The sequence below is a fragment of the Neopelma chrysocephalum genome, unplaced genomic scaffold (assembly GCF_003984885.1).
Source record: "Neopelma chrysocephalum unplaced genomic scaffold, ASM398488v2 Primary Assembly neopelma1_91, whole genome shotgun sequence".
Taxonomy (NCBI): domain Eukaryota; kingdom Metazoa; phylum Chordata; class Aves; order Passeriformes; family Pipridae; genus Neopelma; species Neopelma chrysocephalum.
In genome coordinates, this window is record NW_020897753.1 from 6,519,896 (window position 1) to 6,543,931 (window position 24,036).

At 50.8% G+C, this 24,036-nt stretch overlaps 1 protein-coding gene across 5 annotated transcripts in view; it reads right to left on the reverse strand.

Moving 5' to 3' along the window:
• Positions 1–24,036, reverse strand: part of SPTBN1 (spectrin beta, non-erythrocytic 1) — a 113,876-nt gene that overhangs the window by 82,362 nt on the left and 7,478 nt on the right. Inside the window, exon 1 of one of the 5 annotated variants that reach the window (XM_027693472.1) lies at positions 252–366. The exons of the other annotated variants lie outside the window; for them this stretch is intronic. The gene's annotated coding sequence lies outside the window, so the exon portion shown is untranslated. Of the gene's footprint in view, positions 1–251; positions 367–24,036 lie in introns of those variants that run through there. 5 annotated transcript variants of the gene reach the window in all.

Sequence of the window (24,036 nt, forward strand, 5' to 3'; positions counted from 1 at the left end):
CGCCCCTCACGGCCGGCACCGCCCTCACCGTGCATCCGATCCCGCCCTCCCGGCAGGTCCGGGACAGCCCCTCACGGCCGAGCCGATCCCGCCCTCCCGGCAGGTCCGGGACAGCCCCTCACGGCCGAGCCGATCCCGCCCTCAGGGCCCGCCCCGCTGGCGCCACCTGCCGGCGCGGGGGCCGCCCGGCACGGCCCCGTCCCGACATGTCGCGACATAAATCATCCCGCGGGCGACAAGCGGCGCGTTACCGTCACTCATCGGCGGCGTTAAAGCCCCGGCCGGCCCCGGGACAGCAGCCCCGGCCGGGTGCCTCCCGCACTGCCGTGCGCGGAGGGGCCGCAGTTACATAAGGGGCCGCTGCCGAGCGCGGTCGCAGCGGTCGGAGCGCGCGGCAGGTGGGAAGGAGCCGCCGCGGCCCCGGGAGCTGCGAGAGAACGCGGGGGAAACGAAACGGGCTCCGGAGCCGGGCACGGAGCGGTCCTTCCCCACGGAGAGGCCGCGACGGACAAACAAAAGGATGCGGCAAAGGCGGGGGGAAGGATTAAATGCCACTCGGCGCGACTCCGCACGGCACTCACCAGCTGATCCTCAGCGAGCATCAGGCCTAGGCAACAACCTCCCAGTGATCCCTGGACACGGGCAGGAATCAGGGTTAATTCCAATTAAATCCATAGAGCAACCAGGGTATAAACAACAAGGGGGAACAGATTGGTCGACAGCATCAGTTTCCTTTTTTTCCTCTATTCACCAGTGCCCAAGAAAGAGAAGATGGAAAAGCTGCAGCTCCAGCTGTCAAAATAAAAGCAGTGACCCCAAAATCGGGATGCAGTGACATGTAATTTAATATAGATGGAACAAGCCATGGGGTTTCATTTGTTTATGTATCTGTGCTGTTTAGACATAAACATAACTGGATCCAGAATAAATTCAGCTCCAACTCGTGCTTTATCACTTCTCTCAGCCTCCCTGAGCATCACACAAACAAAATCTATCCCAGATAAAGCTAAATTGAGCATGAAATGGCCTGTTATCCCACACCTATAGGGCTGGAAAACTTGCATCCTTGTTCTGATTCCAATGAAAGCAGTGCCTCTTTCCCTGACATCAAGCTCCCTTTCCTGAGATGCGGCTCCACAGCATGGGGACAGCAGGGATAAAAATCAGCACCTTCTGTGGTGAGGGAAGGGCAACACAACAGAATCCTGATCCCAAAACAGACCCAGCTCCACAACGTGCAGCCATCACCTCCAGCCCATGCTGGAAAACAGTTTTCCTTGACTCCTGCTGCAGCTCTGATCCAGCACAACCCGCTGGAGCCTCTGGCAACAGGGAGGGAAGATAAACACGAGCTCCAGCAGAAACCTCCAGGCTCTGCCTGCAGGAGTGGAGGTCCTGCAGCTGGGCTGGGCCACAACAGCACATCTTGGTTCTTCATTAAGGATGTCCCCACATGACTCGAGAAACACCAGCAACTGCCCAGAGAGTAACGGGGGGAAAATGGTCGGGAATTTTCCCGGAGCTCTTAAAGCAGCTGAGTCCACTATTAATGACCTTGAATGTAATTGTCACCCGTGGAATCAGCCCTGCACTCGAAGGGCACGTGCTGAAAATGCTGTGTGTGTGTACAGCACACACATACACGTCACACACACATTTACAGGTGTATTTTAACCTGACATGGGCAGGACTCTGCACAAAGCACCCACCAACCCCACACAGAGACTCCAGGGAACACAGAGCACAGGGACAGGGGGAAGCCTTTGCCACTTAAACATCCTGGCCTGGCTTTAAGCTGCAACACCCAGCTAATAAAGGAACAATGTTTTCTGTGGAGAGCCAAAGGTAACACAAATTCCAGCTGTCAACATCCCGGGCAGCATCCTCCAAGCCAAGCCACGCTGAGGTTTGGTAAACACAGGCACAACGGGATCAAGGCATTTTAGAAACAGCAGGTCCCAATTTCATTACCATTCCCAAATCAGACAGGCTCTAGGATGTTATATAGGGCTCAAAACCAGAGAAAACAGGCACTCCTAAACTCACCTGCCAGCGCTGGCTGCACCTGGGCTCCGAGATATTAGCAGGCAATTCCAGGGATAAGGAGGCACAGGGGTGTACTAATAAACAGCATGGAGCTGCTCCAGGCCCTGAACCCACAGCACAGGCCCTTCAGGATGGGCAAAAAAAAGTCTGTACGGCCCCAAACTTCTTCACTGATAAAATACAACACTTGCCTTCTGCCATGGATACAATACCAGACGACCTCGTGAGACAAAAGAGATCAAACCGTTTCATTTCAAAGCATTCTTTAAAACCTATTGCATAATTGGAGGGCGGGGGGTTGGCATTATCTTCAAAAAGAAGAAATGGCTGGAAGAAAAAAAAAAAAACAGCTACCAGGAAGAGCATTTTCTCAGACAGCTTTCAAAGGCCACATCCAGGGGTCAGACCTTTTGTATTTATTTACATAAATACACCAGATTCTGCTCTGTTTTTTCCTCAGATAATAGAAAATAAACAGTTTTATTCAGCCCATCTGAAGAATGAATTCATTTAAAAAAAATTCATTGGCTACTTTTAAATGCAATCATGTCATTCACTAAACAGGCTGAGACTGTAATCCCTGAAGTTCTGCCATAACCACACATCTGGAATTACTTCCTAATAGTTACATTTATCTTTAAAGTAAACACTGTTTTTTCAAGAGTTACTATTCTTCCAAGAAACACGCTAAGCTGCAGTTAAGATTCATGTTGCTCTTACCAAGGATTGTCAAGAGGTTTTCATGGGGTTATGATTGAAGGAAATATATTTTGAACAGCAATACTCAAATGGTCCCATTGCTTATGTAAACAGACACACAACATAACCCATCACAGGGTTTCTTTCTGGCATTAAAGATAAATATACAATTTATCTTGCATTCCCACTGCACGTGTGAAAAGGAGACACGGGCACCTCCATCTCCAGGTCACCAGAGCACATGGGTCTGGTGACAGAGACCCTACAGATCAGACATGCACCTCAAACAAACCAAAATTACACACTCCCTCCTGTCTGGTATCCCTCCGAAACCAAGGCTGGACTCAAGCACAGAAATCCATTCCATCACCCTTTTTGCAGGATACTTTCCCTCCCAGTCTGTACTTCTCTCCTGCTGGTGGCTCAGACCATCTCATCAGTGCAACAAATTCATTTTAGAGCAGTGATTATTAATTTAAAAAGGAAAATCTAGTTAAAATATAACCAAACTTTGCATTTATTCTGAGTAACATTCAGCTCCTTCCCAACAGCAGCACAACAGACATTTAATAATTTTTGAAATGTCATTTTAAACTGATATTTAAGCCGGGGAATAAAAGTTCTTCTGAACTCCCAGCCTCCAGCCACATTTTGTCACCCCAGCAGGGTGAGATTCTCACCTTAAGCTTCCACAGAGAGGAAACTGCCTGAGGCACAGGTCAACAGGGACACCTTGGGAGAGGCTTGAGCAGTGGATGCAAAATGAAAATACACAAACACCCCCACAAGGCAAATCCTTGAGTATTCACAAAACACTGGTTAGAAACCCAGAGCTCTGCAGAACCCTTGGATAGAAAAATTGAACTCCTGAGCATAAAGCTTAGAAAGACTGGAATATGCACATGCCAGTTCCAGCCACTCCGTAACCGGCAGCCCACGGAGGTGGTTTCCAGCCTCTGCCCCTGCTCAGACTTTGTGTTGCTGAACTGCAGCACAGAACTTCCAGGGACAGGAGCTTCCCTGTCCTGTCAGGGCAGTGGGGATAACACACTCTCTCACATCCTGGCTTGTTGTTTCAGCTGCTAAACCAATCCCAAAATAATGAAGGCAGTAACTCAGCAAGGCTGTGACTCCCTTGACCTCCAATATTCCCTCTCTCGCATGCAGGGTCTGGCTCCCAGTCCCATCTTTCCTTCAGCAAACAGAACCACATTGTTTCTGCATTTTCCAGCCCCAGAGTGCTCCATGGTTTTGTCTCTGCTTCCCAAGCCAATTGTACTTTGTGGTGCCGACTCCTCTGGCTGTCCAGGCTCCGGGATGTGGAGGCCGAGAGCCCAAAGCTCCCTGAAAGGTCACAGCCAAGGGGGGACAGGCTGTGCTACCAGGGACTCAAATGCCACAATCAGCGTGTAGGGCACTCCAGGAATGCACAAACAAGACAAGACTGAAGCCTCTTTATTCCCAATCCAGGCTGGAAAAGCCTGCAAAGGTCATTAAAATCATGCAGCCTGTCTTTCATGAGTGAGCTCTGCTTCCCACAGCTCAGATAACCCATCACTTGAAACCAGTGACCAGGGAGTTAAGAGTGGTTTGCAGGCTCTCATTTTCCTTCTGAGGTCCCTGGGATATCAGACCCCTGCTGGGACATGGGTACATATTAAACGAGCACTGAAACAACTTCAGGAAGTGTTTGTGCTGCTCCCTGTGAACAGCAACAGCCCCACTGGAGACCCCAGTGCTGCCAGCGGGGGACTGGTGCACACCCAGCACCACGTGCACAGACAAGGAGTCCAACACAGCCAAGGGCACAGAGGAGCTCAGAGGGACTCAAAATAGGTTATTTAGTAAATGTGAATCTCTACTTCAAACCTTTCAGTTCCAGCACAGACCATCAAAACCTGATCTGACTCTCTCTACATTTAGAGGGACAAAGTTTCGCCCAGTTTCCCATCCATTACCTGGCAAATCTGGATTCCAGCTTTTCCTGAAGACTTTACAATAATTTAATTGATATATAGCATCCTAATTTGTCCTCTGTAACCTGAGACAGCTCCACCCAGCTGAGGATGCAACCCAAGATGTGCCAACATCCTTTGGAGAGCCTCCTAAACACAGAGGGGGCAGGGGGAGGCTTCACATGGATTTCATCCCAGAATGGATATTGCCTCAACCATCCCCTAGAGAAGCCCATGCTCCTCCACCAACTATACTAACCATGAAAAGTCTAAACCAGAAAAAATCTGAGACATTTTAGGTGGAAGGTGGCAGGTTTTGGAAAGTTAATAAAGAAGAGCACAAGGATGAGGCAGAACTGAACTTACCACACGTAACACTTCAGGACAGAGTGAGCGAGCACTGAATCCCTCCTGGGACTGCCCTTTCTTTCCCCTCATCACTTGAAGAATGTAAAACACATTGTGCCAAGCTGCTGAGGGGAGGGCTCTGTGCTCAGCCCTCAGCCCATTCCTCCATCCCTGCAGACAGGGAAAGGCTGCTGGGATCCAGCAGAGCCTGTGTGACACAGCACACCCGTGAGGGCTGTGGGAATAAACCCCCCACGCTGCCAGTGCCTGGCCCAGCTCAAAGAACACAACATCTTTGGTTAGTTTTTAGGAAAAACACAGAGTACTAAACCTCTTTCCTGCGTGTTTATGGCTTTCCTTCAAGGATCACTGCTGGGCAAGGCGATTTTTGTACGAGCACAGTGTTCAACTCCAGTACCCACCCCAGGTAACCCACGGCTGCTCAGGTGAGACCCACGGATTAAACACGGCTTCAACTCACAAACCACCTCTGTATCCAACATGGCCAAAGGAGATGTAACTCAGCACCCAAAACATCTGCTGGAACATCAGCTGGGCGTTCTCTAAACCCGCCATCCTGTTTTCTGCCTCTGAGTCAACAAAGGAATTGCCACAGATTTCAATCTGCAGCTCTTGGTCAATCGCTTTTAAAAAACGCTCTCACCACCTTCACAGTGTTTCCTGTGTTGCTGAAAGACAGCCTCTGGAACTATTAGGATATCTGGGAGCGTCCTGCCATGCAAATGGCTTGGCTGGAGAACACCTGGGGCACCAGCTCAGCTCAGCTCTGCAGTTTCTCTCCTCACCTCCATTCCTGCATCATTTCTAAGTTCTACATCCCAGTTATTAGATCTCCCACCTGTTTTCAGGAAGAGATGCATTTCTGAGTAGGGTAACCCATCCAGAAAGTGCCTTTTCCAAAGCCTAGGCCTGGGGAAGGTGTTCCCATGGAGGCAAATTCAAGTGTCAGTCCATGAGTTTTAAATTTGCCAAATCTGCCCTTCAGGCTTTGCAGCCTTGTCCTGGTGCTCGGCCATCCAAAAAGCAAACGCAGCTGGGTCACTTTGAGAAGTGACAAACGAGCAGCAAACCCAGGGCCTGTGTTCTGGGGGGACTGGAATAGCATCCTGAATGCTGTGAGGGCTTTACAGGACGACTCCTATGTGCCTGTGCACCGATCCATGGCATCATCTGCATGCCAGTCCTTTTTCTGAGGAACACCACTGCCAGCAGGCCACTAGTAAACACTTAGAGAGAAAATTCTGATCCTGGAATTGCTGATGTACTTCACTAGTTATCAACAGGCTTCCAAAGAAACTACCAAAAAAAACAATTCCTTCCCCAGTCACAGAGCATTTAAAGGACAATATTTAGTATCACCATGTTCTAGAGGCTATCTGTGGGTTGACCTTCACCAAAAGAATGTGAAAATAACAGGGCAACTGTCTACAGTGGTATTCACCTTTTTCCACAGTGGAAAAAAACAAAAAGTCTTTTTTAGTATTTTTCAAGTGCTCACACAGTGCAGAGTCCCAGTAAAAACCAGGTACCCTTGGAAAGGAGTTTCCCGTGTTCTGTTCTCTACTCTGACCCAGCTTAGGAGAAGCAGAGCCTTGGGAACCCGCTGTGTGGGTGGGAAGGGCTGGAAGCAGAGCCACCCCTCGGGTCTGTCAGACAGTTGGCTCCCCTCTGGATGAAGGCACTGCTGTCTGTGCAGGAAGAGCTTCACGTCTCGGCCCCAGCCACGGCCCAACCTTGGCAGGCAGTGCCAGACACCCCGAGTGCCCTCGGTGACATCACTGTTTATTTGGACAGAGCTCCAGCAAACTGGCAGTGCCAGGTGGGACCCGACTGAGGGGCATCGCAGAGACAACACCAGCCCAAGGGCCCTGACAGTCAGCAACCCACAACACAACATTCCTCAGGGAAAAGGTACCACCTGGGAGCCACCTGGTCCTTCAGGAAATGCTGCGATTGCCTCTGTGTGACCACACGAGCTGCTGATATGGGGTTGTATCTGTTTTGTTCATTCAAGTGAAGAGAGCCACAGCCAAGTTTCTGGGGAGGGAGAGGCACCAGAGGGCTGTGCCACGGGGCTGCTTCAACCACAAAGCCAGAACTGGAGGGTTCTGCCCCACTTCTCGGGCCCGCACAGAAAAGACCTGAGATACATTTACAACGAGAGCACCCCCAGCCCTGCCCTTGCAAAGTGTGAGCACAAGGGCTGCCTGTAGGCACTGCCACGCTCCCCTCAGGAGCACATTCCCGTCTCCCGAGGAGATGCGATCGCTCTGACCTCCTTACGGGGGGAGGCTGCCAAGTACGCAGGCTGAGCGCTCAGCCAGCTGCCGTCCCCGCTGCCCTTCCATTCCCCCTCTCCCCTTCCACACCCCACCCTTCCTCAAGGTCCCAGCCCAACCAACAGCCGTCCAACCTGTGGCTGAGTGGGAGCGAGCGGGAGCCGTGCCCAGGCTCCCGTTCCCTTCCCGGCGGGAGGGGCTGCCGCCCACCCGGCTCCTGCCGCAGTGCCGGGCTCAGGCACCGCCGGAACGAGAGGCGGCCGTGGGAGGCTCAGCACACTCCCAGTCCTGGCGTGTCCCTGAGGGAGAGGGCACAAAAACAGGGAGGAATGTCAAGCTACGCTGATTTACACCTCGACAAACCTCCTCCGCGCCGGAGGGTTTTATGTAAGGGCAGGGAAAGGCTCCATCGCTCAGCCAAGGAGGAGAAATTCGGGACAGGCTGCGCACAGGAGCCTCCTCCCTCTCGGAGCTGCTGCTCGGGGGAGGCTGCCTGATCGATGACAACTTCCAGGGAGGAAGAATGAGACTTGAGCTGTTCTGGCTCTGGCCGCAAACTGCAGAGCAGCGGTGGGAAACCGCACCCAGGGAGACGCCCAGGGAGAAAAGGATGTTTTGTTGCGGAGGCTTTTGTTCTGGACTCTGTTTATTAGCGATATTTCACAGCCAGGCGGGCATGGAAGCAATTTAAAGGGCCAGCCTGGATGAAATAACCTGCTCCGCAGTCGGCAGGTTTTGAATTAGCAAACAAACAAGCAACAAACCCCAGATGCCGGGGGCGGGAGCGGGGAAGGGTTTGCTGACACGCTCCAAAAGGGAACAGCAGGCACAGAGCGGGAGCAACAGCTGGTTGCTGCAGCACACGGAGCTCCAGCACCAACGCCGAAGGAGCAGCCCCAAGTCCAACACCCCGGGACTGTCACTAATGAGACACGGGACAGTCACACCCCGGCAGTGCCCGGGTACCCACCTGCTCTCACACAGGTTCTGCTCCAGGAACCAGAGATTCCCAAACCTCCCCCCGAGCGAGCTTTAGCCAGAGAGGCTTCATCAGCCCCGGAGGTCTGGACAAAGAACTGGCCTAGCAGAGAACCCTGATTTGGACAGTGTGGTGGTCCCAGAGGAGACCACTCCAGAACAAGCACTTCCCTGGGATTTTAACTGCTCTCTCTTTAATGAAAATAAACCCAGAATAACTTACAACAGGACAACTTTTTGGTGAGATGATGTGAAGACAGTGCTTAACTGTTGGTCAGGGAATACTGGTATTCCTCTGGATTAAGAACTGGTTGGAAAGTGAACTGAGAAACAGAGCAGTTTGATCCTAAATACCCACTTGAAAGCAGGGGTGTTAAAAATGGTTCTGCCAATTCGCACAAACCGCAGCAGCACTGCACATGCACATCCCTGACTGTGCTAAACCAAAACCATGGCCAAAGCTACTTGGAGAAGGATCCTTCCCCGGGAAAGGAGGGAAATGTCAGCAGTCACACAAGTAAATCACCAAGTCAGACAGCGCAGGGCACGATTTTACAGGGCCAACAAGATTTCTGGTTCGAGTAACCAAGCACAGCTTGAGCCGCTGGCTCCCAAAGAGGAGGAAATGTGTCTCATCCTCCCCAGGGGAAACAAAACACATCATCCACTCATTAGTTTCTTGGCAGGGGAACCCAGAGCACCACATCCAAACTGGCCTCCTCACTCTGAACTAAACCTCTGGTGGGTTAGTGGGCACTGACCAGGGGAGGACAACAGGTAAAACCGAGCAGATTCCCTGCATTTGCCCACATGGAAGTTTTAAATGGACACCAGCTGTTAATTCCTTTCTACATTCTTCACATTTTTTTTTGGCCAACTCCCCACAAGACTAACAGAAACCTTTCCCCTTCAACTTTCATCTGATGCATAGATAAAATAGTCAGGCAAGGAAGAGAAATATATATCATAATTGCCTTCATTGAAATGCACGCCCGCAGGCCCTCAGTGCATCCCTGCCCTGGAGATGGGTTAAAGAGCCTTAATGCCATCTAAATTAAGTCAATTTGTTATTCAGGACATTTGTGGCCAAACAGTTTGAGATGCATCCTGGGAGGAAAAAAGCACACAGGCCAGAATTTAAAATTCTGGGAAACAGGATGAGAAGAAGGGAAGCAAAAGCCCAGAAAAGCTACGTCTTAAATAACTCAGGTCAGGATTTTGGTTCTTTGATGTTTCAACTGTGGTTGAGAATTTTTTTTTGTTATAAATATTTTAGTGCACATCCTTATGTGCTGCCTGGTGTGAGATGGAGATATTTATCATTTTATGTATGATACAGCCATGACTCTCTCCAGGTTTTCCATGTCAGTTTGCGAATACCTGGAATGTTGTCCTGTACGCTTCTCCCAGCAAGTCCAGCTCCCCCAGCCAAGGACAGCCACCACAAAAACCCCGACCAGCCCTGCCCAGCTGACCCCTCAAGCCTGGAACTCGGCTGCACACCCAGCCAAAGGCGTTTTCCAGGAGGCAGGGCTGGGAAAAGGGCTCCTCTGCTCCCCAGGGCCACACACGCCGGCTCCCCGAGAGCAGCCCGGGGCACGAGGTCCTGCTCCTTATTCACAGCTCTGGATTCTCCAAGCAAAACAGGCAAATAAACACACCAATGACATTGTCTCCTTCCAAATATCCCACTATTGCTATTGGCACTTGGCTCTGAGCAGCTCCTGGCCCCACGTGAGCAGGGTTTGGTGTGCAGGGAGCGGCACCGCCCGCCCCGCACACCCCGGGAAGGGGAAGGGGAACGGGAACAAAATAACAGCAAATTGGCCCAAAACCTTCACGGCTCTTTGCGTTGGGCTCACGGGGAAACAGCACCAAGTATTTCCACACCCAGCTCTCAGCCCCACCTCATGAAACACGGGGGAAGAACCAGGAGCAAACCCAGTGTAAGTGTGTGATCGCCCCGAACCCGCCGACAAACCCCACGACAGCGGAGAAAAACCTGCACAGAGCAACGACACGGAAAATATCCGATGATTATTTCTTTCTGATTGCAGGTTTTTTTGTCTGGGAAATGGATCCTGAGCTGGCACAGGCCCAAGCCAACAGCTGCATTGCTTTTCTACTTCCACAAACACTGGAAAAGTCAGCCAAAGCCCTGTTTGTGCTGGCAGACACCCAAGATTTTATTATTATGTACTATTAGTTCATAGTGAGAAATGTGCACTACGGGTAAAAAAAAAAAACCTGGAGAAGCTCAATAATTGGGTACAGATGTTGAAGATTTATGGAGCTCTCCCCAGTGGACAGGATCTTACAGATTGTTTCTATCACCTGTTTGCTTTTGGAGTTTTTAATAAGATAACTATGTGTGCTATCCTGGAAGAATATTCTAGAATTCCTCCTTCAGAAAGCAATAACTTCTGATCTCCACTTGTCTCCTCTCAGTAACAATCTCCCTTCAGAGTTCCATAAATGCCACTCGATATTCATTTCATATTTAAATAAGATCTTGGCAGCTGCTTTCATTATCTGGCAACTTTCGAATGCAATCAGACCATTTCTTTCTTACTTCATGGCCCAAAAACTAAACCTGACACATCATGCCAAATCCCCAGCAGTTAGAATTCATGATTAAACCTCTCAGTATTCCGAATACCTAATGATTTTCGCCTTTTTTTTTTCCTATTATCTGGCAAGCAGCATCTGCTCAACATTTTTGGGGACTGCTGCTTCTGGTACACAGAGCCCAAACCTCACCCAGGCCCAAGGCTCAGGTTAAGCCACCTGCAAAAGCAACCCAGCCCCAGCCAGTTTGGTTTGTTAAATCGATTCTACAAAATATTTGGAAGGTGCAAAGTTCTGAGGCCGACAGCAACCACTAGGAAAGAACAAACACAGGGAAGTCACTGGCATTTTTCCATAACTGACCTGTGATGGTTTTGCCATTTCAAATCACGTCACGTCACGAGTGATTTCTTTCCACCAGCACAAAACGGCGAAAGGAGGCACATTCCACTTGCTTGTTTTTCCAAGCATTTACAGGAGAGGATAAACCACCAAAAAAAGGTGGTACTTCTGCAAAGCAACATGGTGATGCTCCTGCTGTGGCACCCAGGCTCCCTCCCCTCCCTGCCCAAACACACCTCGACTTGGCCAGGAAACCTGGCACTTCCCTCCACCTTCCCCACAGCTGCTGGTCAGTCCTTCCTGAACAATGATTTCATCCCTCCCAGCCCGTGGCTGACACAACACAGGTCACGTGAAGGTCAGGACCTCGTCACAGATTCTGACACCCAGTTCTCAGCTGAGAAAGAGTCGATCTGGTAAATTCGGTTGGAATAAGTCTACGGAGGTTAAGTTTTTCCTACAGCTCTGAAATGCACTTTATCAGTCACAATAGTGCTTTTAGGGAAGAGACACTTCCACTGCACACTGACTCCATCCCCACAGCAGTTACTGAGCTGTTTCCTGCTGTTCCCAATGGATGGAGTGATGGCCTGAAACCCTCAGCCCTTTTGGGTGTGGTTCTTCCAGGTGTATAAAAAGTGGCTCAGAAACGGGTGCTGTATCTCTCTCACAATTTGCACAGGCCACTCAAATCTGCTCTAAATTCCACCCTGAGGCAGGAAAGTAGAATCCAATTCAATTCATGGGGTTGGGGTTTGTTTTGCTTTTATCATCAGGTTTGAATCTGACCAAGTGCCTCCAAGGACAGCAAAGCTGCAGCACAGTCCCTGTAGCTCATCGTGTCCAGCTCCACTGTAGTTTCTGGAGTCACATCCCTGCATTCAGGGCTTCCTATGGAAAACCTCCACCTTGTCCCTGAATTTCAGAAGACTAAGGTCTTGAATTGTCTTGGGTTATGGAAATAGATGAAGCAGTTCCTAGGCAGGGAGGAAGAGACATCCTTCACTTGCCATCACTGCTGGGACCCCGAACAGATCGGTCAATATTATGTCAGTATTATCTTATTTCATGTACCTCCAATGATTCTTCAATCTAATAAGAATTAAAAAGCTATAAAGGAAGAATAAGTACAACAGGGTGACACAGCCATGAGGGAACACTCGCAGACAAATGGCAGAACCTTATTTAGCTTTTGCTTTTGAAAAGCTCAGATCCTCACAGATTTCACGTTTACACCTGCAGGTTTACACTAACAAAAAAACCCCAACAAACCCCCCAAAAAAACATCACAGCCCTGGGGCCATTTAGAAAGCGCTAATCCTGATCATTTTCCACCTAATGACTGTTTACTACTCAGCCCTTTGAAATGCCTGGCAGCTCTCCAGGTCCTCCTGCTTCTCCTTTCTCCCACACATCCCTCCACAGCCATCTTGGGCAAGGAAGAACCTCCAGAGGGGAAGAGCTCTTCGCTGGCTTTTCAGGCTCTAAAAGCCTCGTTTCCTGGGGGAAATCCTGAGCGTTGTTTCACTTTCAAGGCAAAACCAAAACCTTCAGGCTTTCAAAGCGCTGCCAAATGAGGGCACAGAGAAAAAACAAAGGAACGCTCAACCAGGGAAGTCCTTCCTTTTGAAGGATTTCAGACTGGTTGGACAGTTTAAATGCATTGGGACCAGTTCTCTAAGCCCGACCAGGAACAGATTTGAGCAGCCCCACCCCAGCACTTGTTTCAAATGCCATTCACTGTCACTCGGCGTTTCAGGCTGGAACAATTATTTGTGGTCGGATGCTCTCCCCGCTCCCCGACCAGCTGTGCTTTGATCTCACCCCCGGAGCTCCCGTGGATCTGGAGGAAGCCCAGCTCCCCCCATTACCAGGAGTGCAGTGGAGCAGCTCCTCAGGGAAAGCGCAGCTCCCCCAGACCTCACAAGTGGTGCTGGCACCGCAGCCTGGGGTGGACCAGATGTGTCCTGGAGCCCTGACCACCATCCTCTCCGTGGCTTCCACCCACACACCAGGGCTGGCTACCACCACAAAAAGGGAGGAATGACATGGAAAAGCGCAAGGAGAGCTTGAACTGGCAAGGTCAGGCCAGCACTGCGTCCCTTTGTGATAGGAACGGGGATAAAGCTGGATCCCAACACACAGATTTAAGGGAGGACGGTGGCTGTTCCAGGAATAAAGCAAAAGCATAACCAATCCAATGCAATCAATATTTTAAATGAAATCAGCCCAGCCCCTATTCAAATCAGGTCAGCAGTAATTAAGGCACCCTTATTTGGAATGGTAAACCCAGGAAGCGCCTGGATCAGTGCGTTTCTCCAGGAGAATACATTAATGGGAGTGTTTGGAAATGCGTGATGCACCCGTAAGAGGCTTTGATATAAACCTCGGGATTACACCATGCCAGCTTTTCAATTATTATACTCTCCACCAAAAGCCACGTGCGGGGGACAGCAAGAGGTTAAAGCTGAGCTGGGAGCAGGGCTTTGTCCTTTCCCTTCCTGTTGGTTTCTACTCCTGCACCATTTGGGATTTACTGCGGCCGGAGAGAAGCACCACAGGTGGAGTTCTGGATAAAACACCTCTATTAGTGATGGCATCAGTGTCAACAACACACAGGAAGGAGCCTCATCACTTCAGCAGGGACAGCAAAAGCGACCCCTCTTGTTTCTAGAAGGATCTGCTTGGTTGGCTCCATCTTAACACTGTCTCATCACAGCCATTTTAATTCCTGAATGCTGGAGTTGGCTCTCCCTGCTCTCCAGGCTGTCTGGAGACCAGGAGTCTCTCTGTATAAAGCACATGCAAGTGAAGGCTGGAGACAAAAAAACAACTGAGTGAGGCAGAGGGAAGGTGCTGGATGAGCAGCAGAGCGTGGTAATGCCACTGAATAAGTAAAACCACACCATTTTCAGATTGGATGTGGCTCCTTCTTCCAAAGAAAAGCTCTGCAGTGTGGTTCTCCTGGGAGGGCGATGAGGAGTGCAGGCTGTGTGTGTGCTGCTCCAGCAACAGCCCCAGAGAGCAAACTCCTGCTCCTTCCCAAGCCGTGGCAATGGATGGATCTACAGCATCCATTTTGGTGTTTGTCACCCTGCAAGTGAAGGACAAGCCCTTCTCCACGGGAATGCTGTGCCCAGGAACTGCTGGGAAGGGGCTGGAGCTGTAAAAAACCCCTGGCCAACCATGACAAAAACATATTTGTGCTGACCACCACAATACATTATGAAAACTAGCACCAAACCCAGGCTGGTTACCTGAGCTACAAACATCCAGAAAAAAACTATTTTGACGAGCAGAAATTTTAATTTACATCTGCCCAGCACAGACTGCAGAAGGGCAGACCCAAACAAGCCATATTTGACACAGATAGATTAGACAGATGGTACAGCATAAAGGGGATTTGTGCTTGCTTGACTTTGGCATGGCTGAATTACTTATTAATTGCAGATACACAGGAGTTATGCTGGATATTTGGCAAAGATTTAATGCCTATTAGAACTTCATACCACTCAAAATTACCACAGGTCCTGTACACCAGCACAGGGGCTGCTCTGCAGCTCAGTTCTGCTGCACACTTTTCAGAGCCTGTTGTGATGTATTGTGATGTAAAATGGATATAAGCAGCACAAATACAAGTGCTACCCTGTTCCAGAAGCTTTGGGCAACCTGTGAATTTTGGGAAATTAACTGAGAGACAAATAGAAATCCTGATTTAAAATAAAACCTCTGAATTGCTGGAGGCTGCTGAAAGCCTCCAGCTTCCCAAGGCAGGCACCCAGCCCTCTATTCCTCTGCTCCCTTCACCAGTGGCTGCTCTCGGATTCCCCCTGGTGAAGCACAACATTGAGATGTTATTGCAGGGAACACAGAGGGGGTGAAACTCAAACCCGGGGACTGTCCAAGCCTGAGTTCACCCCAGAAGCCCACACACAGGGCAGGAACAGCAACACTGAACACTGATTTAAAACAGGCCATTCTCCCTCAGGATCAGCAGTTCTGGCACCCACTGTGACCACCAGAGCCCCATCCAGCATCATCATTCCGAGGCCTTTGGGCACGGTGACACCTGGGTGGATTTGTTGCCTTGAGAGCTGCAGCACAGCAAGGCACCTCTCCAGGCTGGCCAAATCCAGGACAAAGCAGTGCTGGGTGTGGGTTACAGGCAGGAGGAGAATCTGGAGAGCAGGAAATCACGGAGAGCCTCAGACATTCCGTACAACCCAAGGGCTGCCAGGCCCTGCCTTCCCTCTGAGAGACACCAGGGCCTGGCATTTAGGGATGGAAACGATTCCTGACTCTCAGCTCCTCCCAGGCCAAGCAGGGATCCAGGAGCTCCTCATCACCATTCTCTTTAGCAACAGAACCGGCAGAAAACACCGAAACTAATGTTTTACCCCCAAAGTAACAATCTCTACACACCTCATTTGAGACAACACAGCACCGAGATTCCAACCCAGAGTGTTTTCCTTACCTGCATGATGCTGGAAGCTTCATTTTCTCAGCTGTTGGACACCACCAGCTCCCATCCCAATGAACTGGGTCTCCAATGCTCCAAGCCCGAGGCAAAACTGTCACCTCCCTCCTTCCCTTACCCCAAACAGTCACCTTACAGCAGCTCTGTCTCTAGCACAGGGATTTTGGGACCCTGCACCCTGCCCAGGCTTCAGGAAGGCTCACAGGACCAGAGGGGGGTTGTCACCCTCTCTGCAAGTCCAGGGAACGCCCACAAAGATTTCAACCAGAAAAAAATCACACTCATCAGACCATTTAATTCACTGCAAGTTAAACAGGAAAGTGGACACAGCACAAAACATCCCGGGAGGAGCCCTGGGAGCAGCAGGTGGCCACGGGGCTGTGCAGGAATTCTCTAGCCCTGGGAATGCTGTTAGGGCTTTTTTTGGTCTTTTTTTTCCCCCTGTTTAGGGCTTTTCCCCCAAACCACCTGAGCACACGTGAGGCCTGTCTGCTGTGGCAGATCCTTGCTCACTGCCCCGGGCCATCCTGATTCCCAGCAAGGACAGAAGGCTCTGCCAGCTGTGTCCTGGGAACTCCAGGTCCTACCTCAGCCCTCGCTGCTTTGCTCTGACCGACAAAGGAAGACAGGGACAAATTTGCCTTCAGTGCCCATGCAAAGGTTGGGAGGAAGGAGGTCCTGAGGCAGCACCATCAGGGGCACGTTGGAAGCTCTGCAGGAGCTACAGTTGGGCTCGCCTGCTCCTCGGGCAGATCCTCTTTCATCGAGACCAGCACAGCTCCCTCTCCTTCCTCCCACTTGAACCTGCCACTGAATTAATCAGTGATGGTTTATGAGCAAGTTGAGGATGAGGGATCAGCAATCCACCCCTCCTGAGAACAGCCAGCCATAGGTCTGGACAACTTCTCTCTCCCTTCCAGCCAAAGCCTCGGCATTCCTCCTCACATAACTTTGGGTTTTGCTCACCTTTACAAAGCTGGCCTGGATTCTGTCAGTGAAAAATGAGCACTGAAGCCAAGGCCCCTTAAGCTATTTCAGATACTTTTACTTTCATATCCTCCAACAGAAACCCCAAGCCATGGCTGCAGCCACTTGGGCGTGGGCTGGCAGGGCCAGGAGATTTACTGGCTTGTAGGGACCACACAGCTCTCCAAACAACATTTCAAAATGAAAGCAGCTGAAGAAAACTGAATGAGACAAAGGACGTGGGGATGCCACACAGAAAGGGGAAGCTGGTACAGCTGGCAGGAGACACCAGGATCACTGACACCACCGGGAAGTGCCACCACACTGTCAGGGAAACGCACAACCTACACACCTGGGCTGTCCAGAGCTGGCACTGCTCACCCATCTTCTTTATCCACAATTTTCCCAATGCCACACAGAGGAGGATAAGAACGAATAGAGGCCCTGTGCTCACAGCCTGTGAACGTGCTCTGCCCAGGAAACAATGCCAGTGTCCAGAATTTAATCCCTCCAGGATGTCACTGAATTAAAATAATGCACTTAAGTGCTCACCAAGCACTAAGGAGGTGCTGCAGCTGCGTCAGACCCTTTATGCAAAGTGGTTAATTGGGCTCAGGTAAAGGCACTGGGGGGCACTGAGGGCCTGCCCAGCACACCCGGGGGGACATCTCACCACATCACTGTCACCTTCCAGACACCAGCCACTCAATCCTGCCCTGATTACTGAGGGAAGGGTAAGGAATGAATCCGTGTCTGCACAGACCTGAGCTGAGGCAGCCACCTTTAGCAGGAAAGCAGGTACAAATCTCACCTGAGGGACCTAATCCGAGGTGAACAGATGTGCTCGGTAATCCTGGCTCTCTTTACATCAGCAGCTGATCCGGGCAGAGAAACACCACTGGCTGATGGAAGAACAGCACCCAGAGGCCACTGCAAAGCAGGACTGAACCCTGTGGTGGTGTGTGAGCAGCCATCCCCTCCCCTCTCCATAGCAGGGCTTCTCCTGGTGCTTCACCTGTGGTTGGAGTCCATGGCCCTTTGGGTTTAGGTGGTTCCAGAGCCAGTCGAGTGCAGGGCTGTGAGCAGAGCAGGACGGTGCCAGGAGAGGTGGGAGAACGCAGACGGGCCCTCCCTTCCTTGGAGCACCTCCTGAAGGTGGGCAGAGCTCCAGAGGCAGCTGCTGGGGCACGGAGGGGGAGCGCTGGAGGGCCGGAGTGCCGCGATCCCGCCGCGATCCCAGACAGACGGACGACAGGGAGATTTACAGCACCCTTCCCTCCCCACCTCAGCCTGGCAGCACAGCACCCCAGCCACAACAGCATTCCTCCTGGGATAAAGCCAGGACAAGCCCCTTAGGCCACGTATCACGGTGTCAGCACCCAACCTCATTCCGGCTGTGCCTTGTGGGATCTGCCCTGCACAGGGAAATATCCTGCCCCAGGGTTGTCTCCCAGGGGGACTCTGACCATTAGGGAGGTTTCCAGCTGGAAAGAACTGGCTGAACCCAAGTTGAGCTGATAAATGTTAGTGCTGGTCTCCTCCCTCCAGAACAGAAAAAAGGATCTCTTTTCACTTGGAACTTCAAAGGCAGCGAGAACAGTCCTCCCATCACTCACCTGGACCAACAGGATTATATGGTCAAATTAGATTTTCCTTTGCCCTTATTTTTGGCTAAACAGTGTTTGCTGAAAGCCTTTCTGGCCTTCATTTCCATGATAAAAGGTGGGCATTGTTTGGCTCCTTCCTTGCCTCATAATATCATTAAGATGACATTTAGGCCACGTGACAAGTCCATTTTTTTCCCCATTAAATCTACAATGGTCATTCCTGTTTGCTTGTCCTTTACTTCACCCTGGAGGAAATTCTCTTTTCCAATAACTCTTTTGTTGATGGCAAACCGAAGGAAGTTACTGTGCTGAAATGGTATTTTATTATTAAATTTTACTTCAGTTAATGCTCAAGAACATGGTGGTGTGTGTGTGTGGGGGGGAAATAAACACCTGCCTTTCATTTGTGCATTCCTGGAGCGTGTAGGCTGTGGGTGTCAGCACTGGGAGCACACATCCCAACTTGCCAAGCCCTTGATCTTCCCACCGAGCTCAATCCCTGGGATCTCTCCCACCCTTGTAAGTGGCCTCCCAAAGGCAATTAGTGGCTTGCTGCAATATTCCGTGGTTGTGGGTTGAACCCACAGCCTCTCCAGGAGGCAGGTCTGCCTCACACAGCCCAGTCCCTGTCCCGCCAGGATCGGGGCTGGGAGGGAGCCTCGGCCACGGGAAATGCACTTTTCTGCTTTAAATCTGGCATTTTTATTTTCCTTCTGCTCTGTTATTTCCCTCGTTTCATTTTAGCTGCTCCTCGCTTTCCTTTGATCCACTTCCTGCCCCTTTCTCTCTCCCACCCACTCGTCCTCTGTGTTCAACAACAACAACAACGGATGAGGGGTGAAGGGACAGGGGTGAAGCCCCAACTCCCACACAGCCCCAGGCTCAGGATCAAACCTCGGACCCGCTGCATGTTTAACTCCTCAGCTGAGGCCAAGGAGAGAATTTCTCCATCTATTCACAGCTATTTTTAACGCTGCAGAGAGGGTTTAGCATTTGAATATCAGAATTGTAATAGCATTTGTAGAAGGGGTGGCCTATTTTTAGCAATGCAGTGGCTCTGTGGATGATTTACAATCGCAGCACTGTAACACAGGCAGAGGCAACCAAAGAAGAGACTCTGACAGTCAGTTCTGTGCAGGAGGCTTGTGCTTCCCGTGTCTCCGGGATTCTGCATGGAAACAGAGCTGGGGAGACATCACAGACACCACCATGCAGCACAAGCACCGAGTTCCCAGTTGGGAAAGCTCCTCAGCACCAGCTGCTGAGCCCAGCCTGGTGTCCCAGCTCGCCCCAGGGCTGGCAGGGAGGCACACACTGCACTGGGACTGACTGGGACAGAAGCTCCTTTCTTCCCCATCCCCTAACAGTCCTTGAAATTAAAAGTCAATAAAAAACCCCTACATCCCAAACTACCAGCTAAAATTAACTATAGGCTTGCACAAAACCCCCCTCAGCTGCATTTCTTCTGGTCTTCGCTGGGTTTCTGTTTGGGTGGACACTCAAATTACAAAGCCTCCTCTCCCCCTTGTGTTGACACCACAAGACAGCCCCGTGGCCTTCCCTCTAAAACCAGGGACTCAGGAAGCCCACAAAGTTTCGTTTGTCTGGATTTCCCCCCACAAAGCACAAATTCTAAACAACATACTGCCAAACACAAAGCAAACACCACCCGACCCATTCCATCCCAGAGGCTTCCACAGCTAAAATCTGCCAACATCAGGAACAGCCAGGGGGAAATGACTCCACACCAACAGACCCAGGATCATTCCTCAAGTGAAGAGAGCCGGGTCCTGGAGCAATTAATCAACAGCCAAATGTGCCAAGTGCCAGTCACCAAACACGAAGGGCAAGGGCACCTCACTTCCCCAAACATGACACCTTTTCTGGGAATTGGCTCGTCAGTCCCTGGAGGAGAAACCCAAACCCCAGGCAAGGCTGACTTGGTCATTCCACTGCTGGAGGAGCAGGAACCAGCTGGTAACACAATCACTTCACAACAGGATAATTATCACCATTAAGAAGAAAACAGGCTGCAGTTAGTTTGGAGCCTCCCAAACCCACCATAACGCCCTGATTCCCAAACCACCACCCCAGGGAACAGGTTGTTCCCTCTGGCAGGTCACATCCCATCTCAGAGGCAGCTCACTGACTTCTTAGGGGAGCAGCAAAGGGTTTTCCAAGTGATTCTTGGGGACAAACCCCTGAGGTGCAACATTCAAGGACCATGTATCAGCACAAACAACATGAGCACCCAGAAGCAGAACCCAGCAGCCACCCAGGCTCTGATTTCTGAGCCACTCTGAGGAATTCCCTCACAAACTGCATTCTGCCACGAGAACTGAAGTCAATAAATACTGCATTTTTTCCCCTGGCACTTCTGCCTGAAAGCCAGCAGATCTGGAAGTGCTAAAACCATGGGATCACAGAACCATTTAGGCTGGAAAACACCCTCAAGAACACCAAGCCCAACCATTAACTCGGCACTGCCAAGGTCACCACTGAACCCTGTCCCCACATGCCACATCCACAGGGCTTAAAACCCTCCCTGGATGACTCCACCATTTCTTGGGCAGCCCTTTTGGGGAAGATGTTTTCCTGAACATCCAACCTATACATTCCTGGTGCAAACTGGGGCTGTTTCCTCTCTGCGGTGACAAACCTGCCCTTTCCAGGCAGCAGGTGATGTCAGTCACGACCAGAACGGACAGATTTTTATCAGGAATAAGAATTTATTGCTCCTCATGACAACAAAAACGGGAACTCCTTTTAAATTTTAACTTAATCAATGAAGGAGTGACATTCCAGGCTGTTACTGTCTACAGAGAAAAGGAAGTTAGGTGGTATATTTCAAAATTAAATATTTATCACTACACCGGCAACTGAAGCACTCTTTGTTTGGGGAAAACAGGATTATCATTCCCAACACCGGAACAAGTGACTTTGTCATTTGCGAGGCACAAAGCAAATTCAAAATGTGGTTTGTTGTTCCAGCGGTATTTGCATAATACTTATATGTGTTATTAAGCACAGTTTCAGGACAGTTAGCCAAGGTGAATGGCCCATCCCTTTAATCCTCTAATAACATGCTTGGGATGCAATTTGGAAATCCATCCCCCTCTGACAAAGCAATCCTGCTGCCTCCACAGCGACCATTTCCCAACACTCATCGCCATCAAACTGCACCATTTCCATCGAGCCGCAAACCAGAGCATTAAAAATGCACCCAAGGATATTTTTGTCCCTCGTTTTATATCTCTGCATGCCCTCCCTGCTTGCTCTTAGACATTATGGCCGAGCTACTAAATATCATAAAGCAGATGGATTTATCCCAAAATACACAGACACATTTAACTTTTGCTGTGGGCGCCGATCTCATGAGTTGGCTGAAAATTCCCTGCAGGCCCAAGGCTCTCGCCCGGCTCCTTGGCATCCTGCCACAGCTCATGACAACCAGAAGTCAAAAATGCAAACAGCTGTCCTACTGTTCCCTGGAATGGAGGGGCCGTGCTGCTCGGAAAGCTGCCCCCGGGGTGACGTGGAGGTTCCTCGCCCCGCGCCGGGAATGTGGGGAACTTTGGGACGCTCTGAACTCTGCAGCGAGCTGTGCCACTGCAGCCCCAGTGATTCATGGCACTTTCTGCTGCTCAGCAGCAGCTGTGGAAACATCCCTGAGCTCCGCCTGGCCCCGGAATGTCCATGTGCTCCTCACCTGTCGGCCCCGCTGCGGCACACACGGCCCAGCCCTCGCGGGGCTGCCGCGCCACCCGCTCGCTGGAAGGTCCCAGAGAGCTCGTGGGTCACCTCAGCCCCTCAGGAAACATCCCACCAGGCACCTCCAGGCCCTTGGGTGGCTGATCTTTGTCCCACATGCTCCAGCAGCATAATCTCGCTCGGGATTTACCACCTGATTAGGATTACTCAGACTAAAGACACAGGCAGATCAGAGCTGTGTGCTCCCTGTCACCCACACCTGCCCACGGGGAGGGAGCGCCGGCCCTGACTCCTGGGGACGGACATTTCAGTCTCCTGGCACGTTTTTTTACAGTCTTTACACTTCTAAGGTGGTTCAGAAATGTAACTGAGTGATACAAAATTATCTCAGATATGGCCTGGTGAATATTTTTGCATGAAGATGATTTGAAACCTCGATGCCCAGGCTGTGATGGGGTAAATGGCACAACTTGCCATGCTGGGATCTAGCTGTGTGACAACCAGGGGTGCAGATCCTTCCCTCTCAAGCATCACAGAGCAAGAAGAATCACACTGCTGCAATGAGAATGAGCATAAAAGGGCCTTTCTTTCTTACTAGACAGTGAAGAAGCAGTTGTGAGTTTAATTCCTAATCTGGCAGATAGTGCAGATTATCACAGCACCACGGTGACTTCAACACTCTTCTGGGAAAAATATCTTTACTTCTTTGTGGTACATGTTTAACTCAAAGCCATCTAACTCTTGTTTGTCTAGCATACAATGAGAATAGACCTCTAAAAATAACCTGCTTCCCCCCTCTCTCAGCTCTTCAGGGCAGTTTAACTTATTATTAGCCATTATTCACATCTCTTACGTAAACTGCCATTTCTGGAAAATTTTCTGCCTCCCGATACAAAATCTGAAAGTGTGCAAGGCTGGGGAATGCAAAGCTGGGTGAAACTCCATTGGATTACATTTTTTCCCTTTGCCTCTATTTACCTTTTACCTGAGTGTGGTGCAGCCCCAGTCTCCGGAGCAGCTCCTGAGCAGCACTAAAGCTCCTTTGCACACCCGGGCGCTGGGAAGCTGCAAAGCTGGATTAGAGGGGCACTCGGGGTCAGGGAATCCCCCCGGGGGGCACAGCCCGGGAGCCACCACGCCACAGCCTCTTCCCAAACAAACCTGGGGCACAGCCAGCACCCCACTTCCCCCTGGGCCCTGCCACAGCCTTCCTTTCCCAAGGGGTTGTATACCAGGAGAATGCAGAGCCCGGATAAGTCTCCTCCCCATGGAGAAGCCCAGGGATGGCGGCATAGGAGATGTGACACTGCTCTTCCCTGAGCACTGTGTGCACCTAATTCCTGGGGCTGGGATGTCACTGCTGGCACAGGATCCCTGGGACAGTTACACCTCGTGGTGCTGCAGGGCTGACCCCAGCCCAGGAGCTGACGGGTGTTTTTCCACAAATGAGACAACCCGTTTGCCTTTTCCAGGGCGCACAAATCTGCAGGCGCTGAAAGGTCACGACTTTCTGTTCCCAATCTCACAATTCCCTAACGCTCCCACTTTTATTTTCCCTTTTGCCGAGCTCCCTGTGCAGGTCCCTGCAGCAGTGCAAACGTCCAGGGAATGGTTATTCCCATCTCTGCTTCCCTGGGCAGGCTCACACCGGGGCTCAGCACAAGCACCTGCTGACTCAGGGTGTCCCAACCTGGCTCCCTGGCCGCCCCCACACTCTGCTCTCACCAGCCCATTTAGAAGCCAACTCATCCTCTTTCTGTGAGGAACTAATTGAGGCGTCCCAGCTTTCAAGTTTAAATGGCTTATGCCAAGGAGCAAAGCTGTGCCATCACATTCCTCCCCTGACACATCTGACACGGGGCCGAAAATCAAACTGGCTTATTTTTACCCTCAAACAAACCCATGTACAGTCTGCAGTGGTAAACCACTGCTCATTTGAATATCCAAACACTGGCTGCTTGGATCCGGGGGCTGGTGCCAAAATCCTGTCACCCACAGCCAGCCCAGGCACGTCTGAGGCCGCTCAACTGATTCATCTC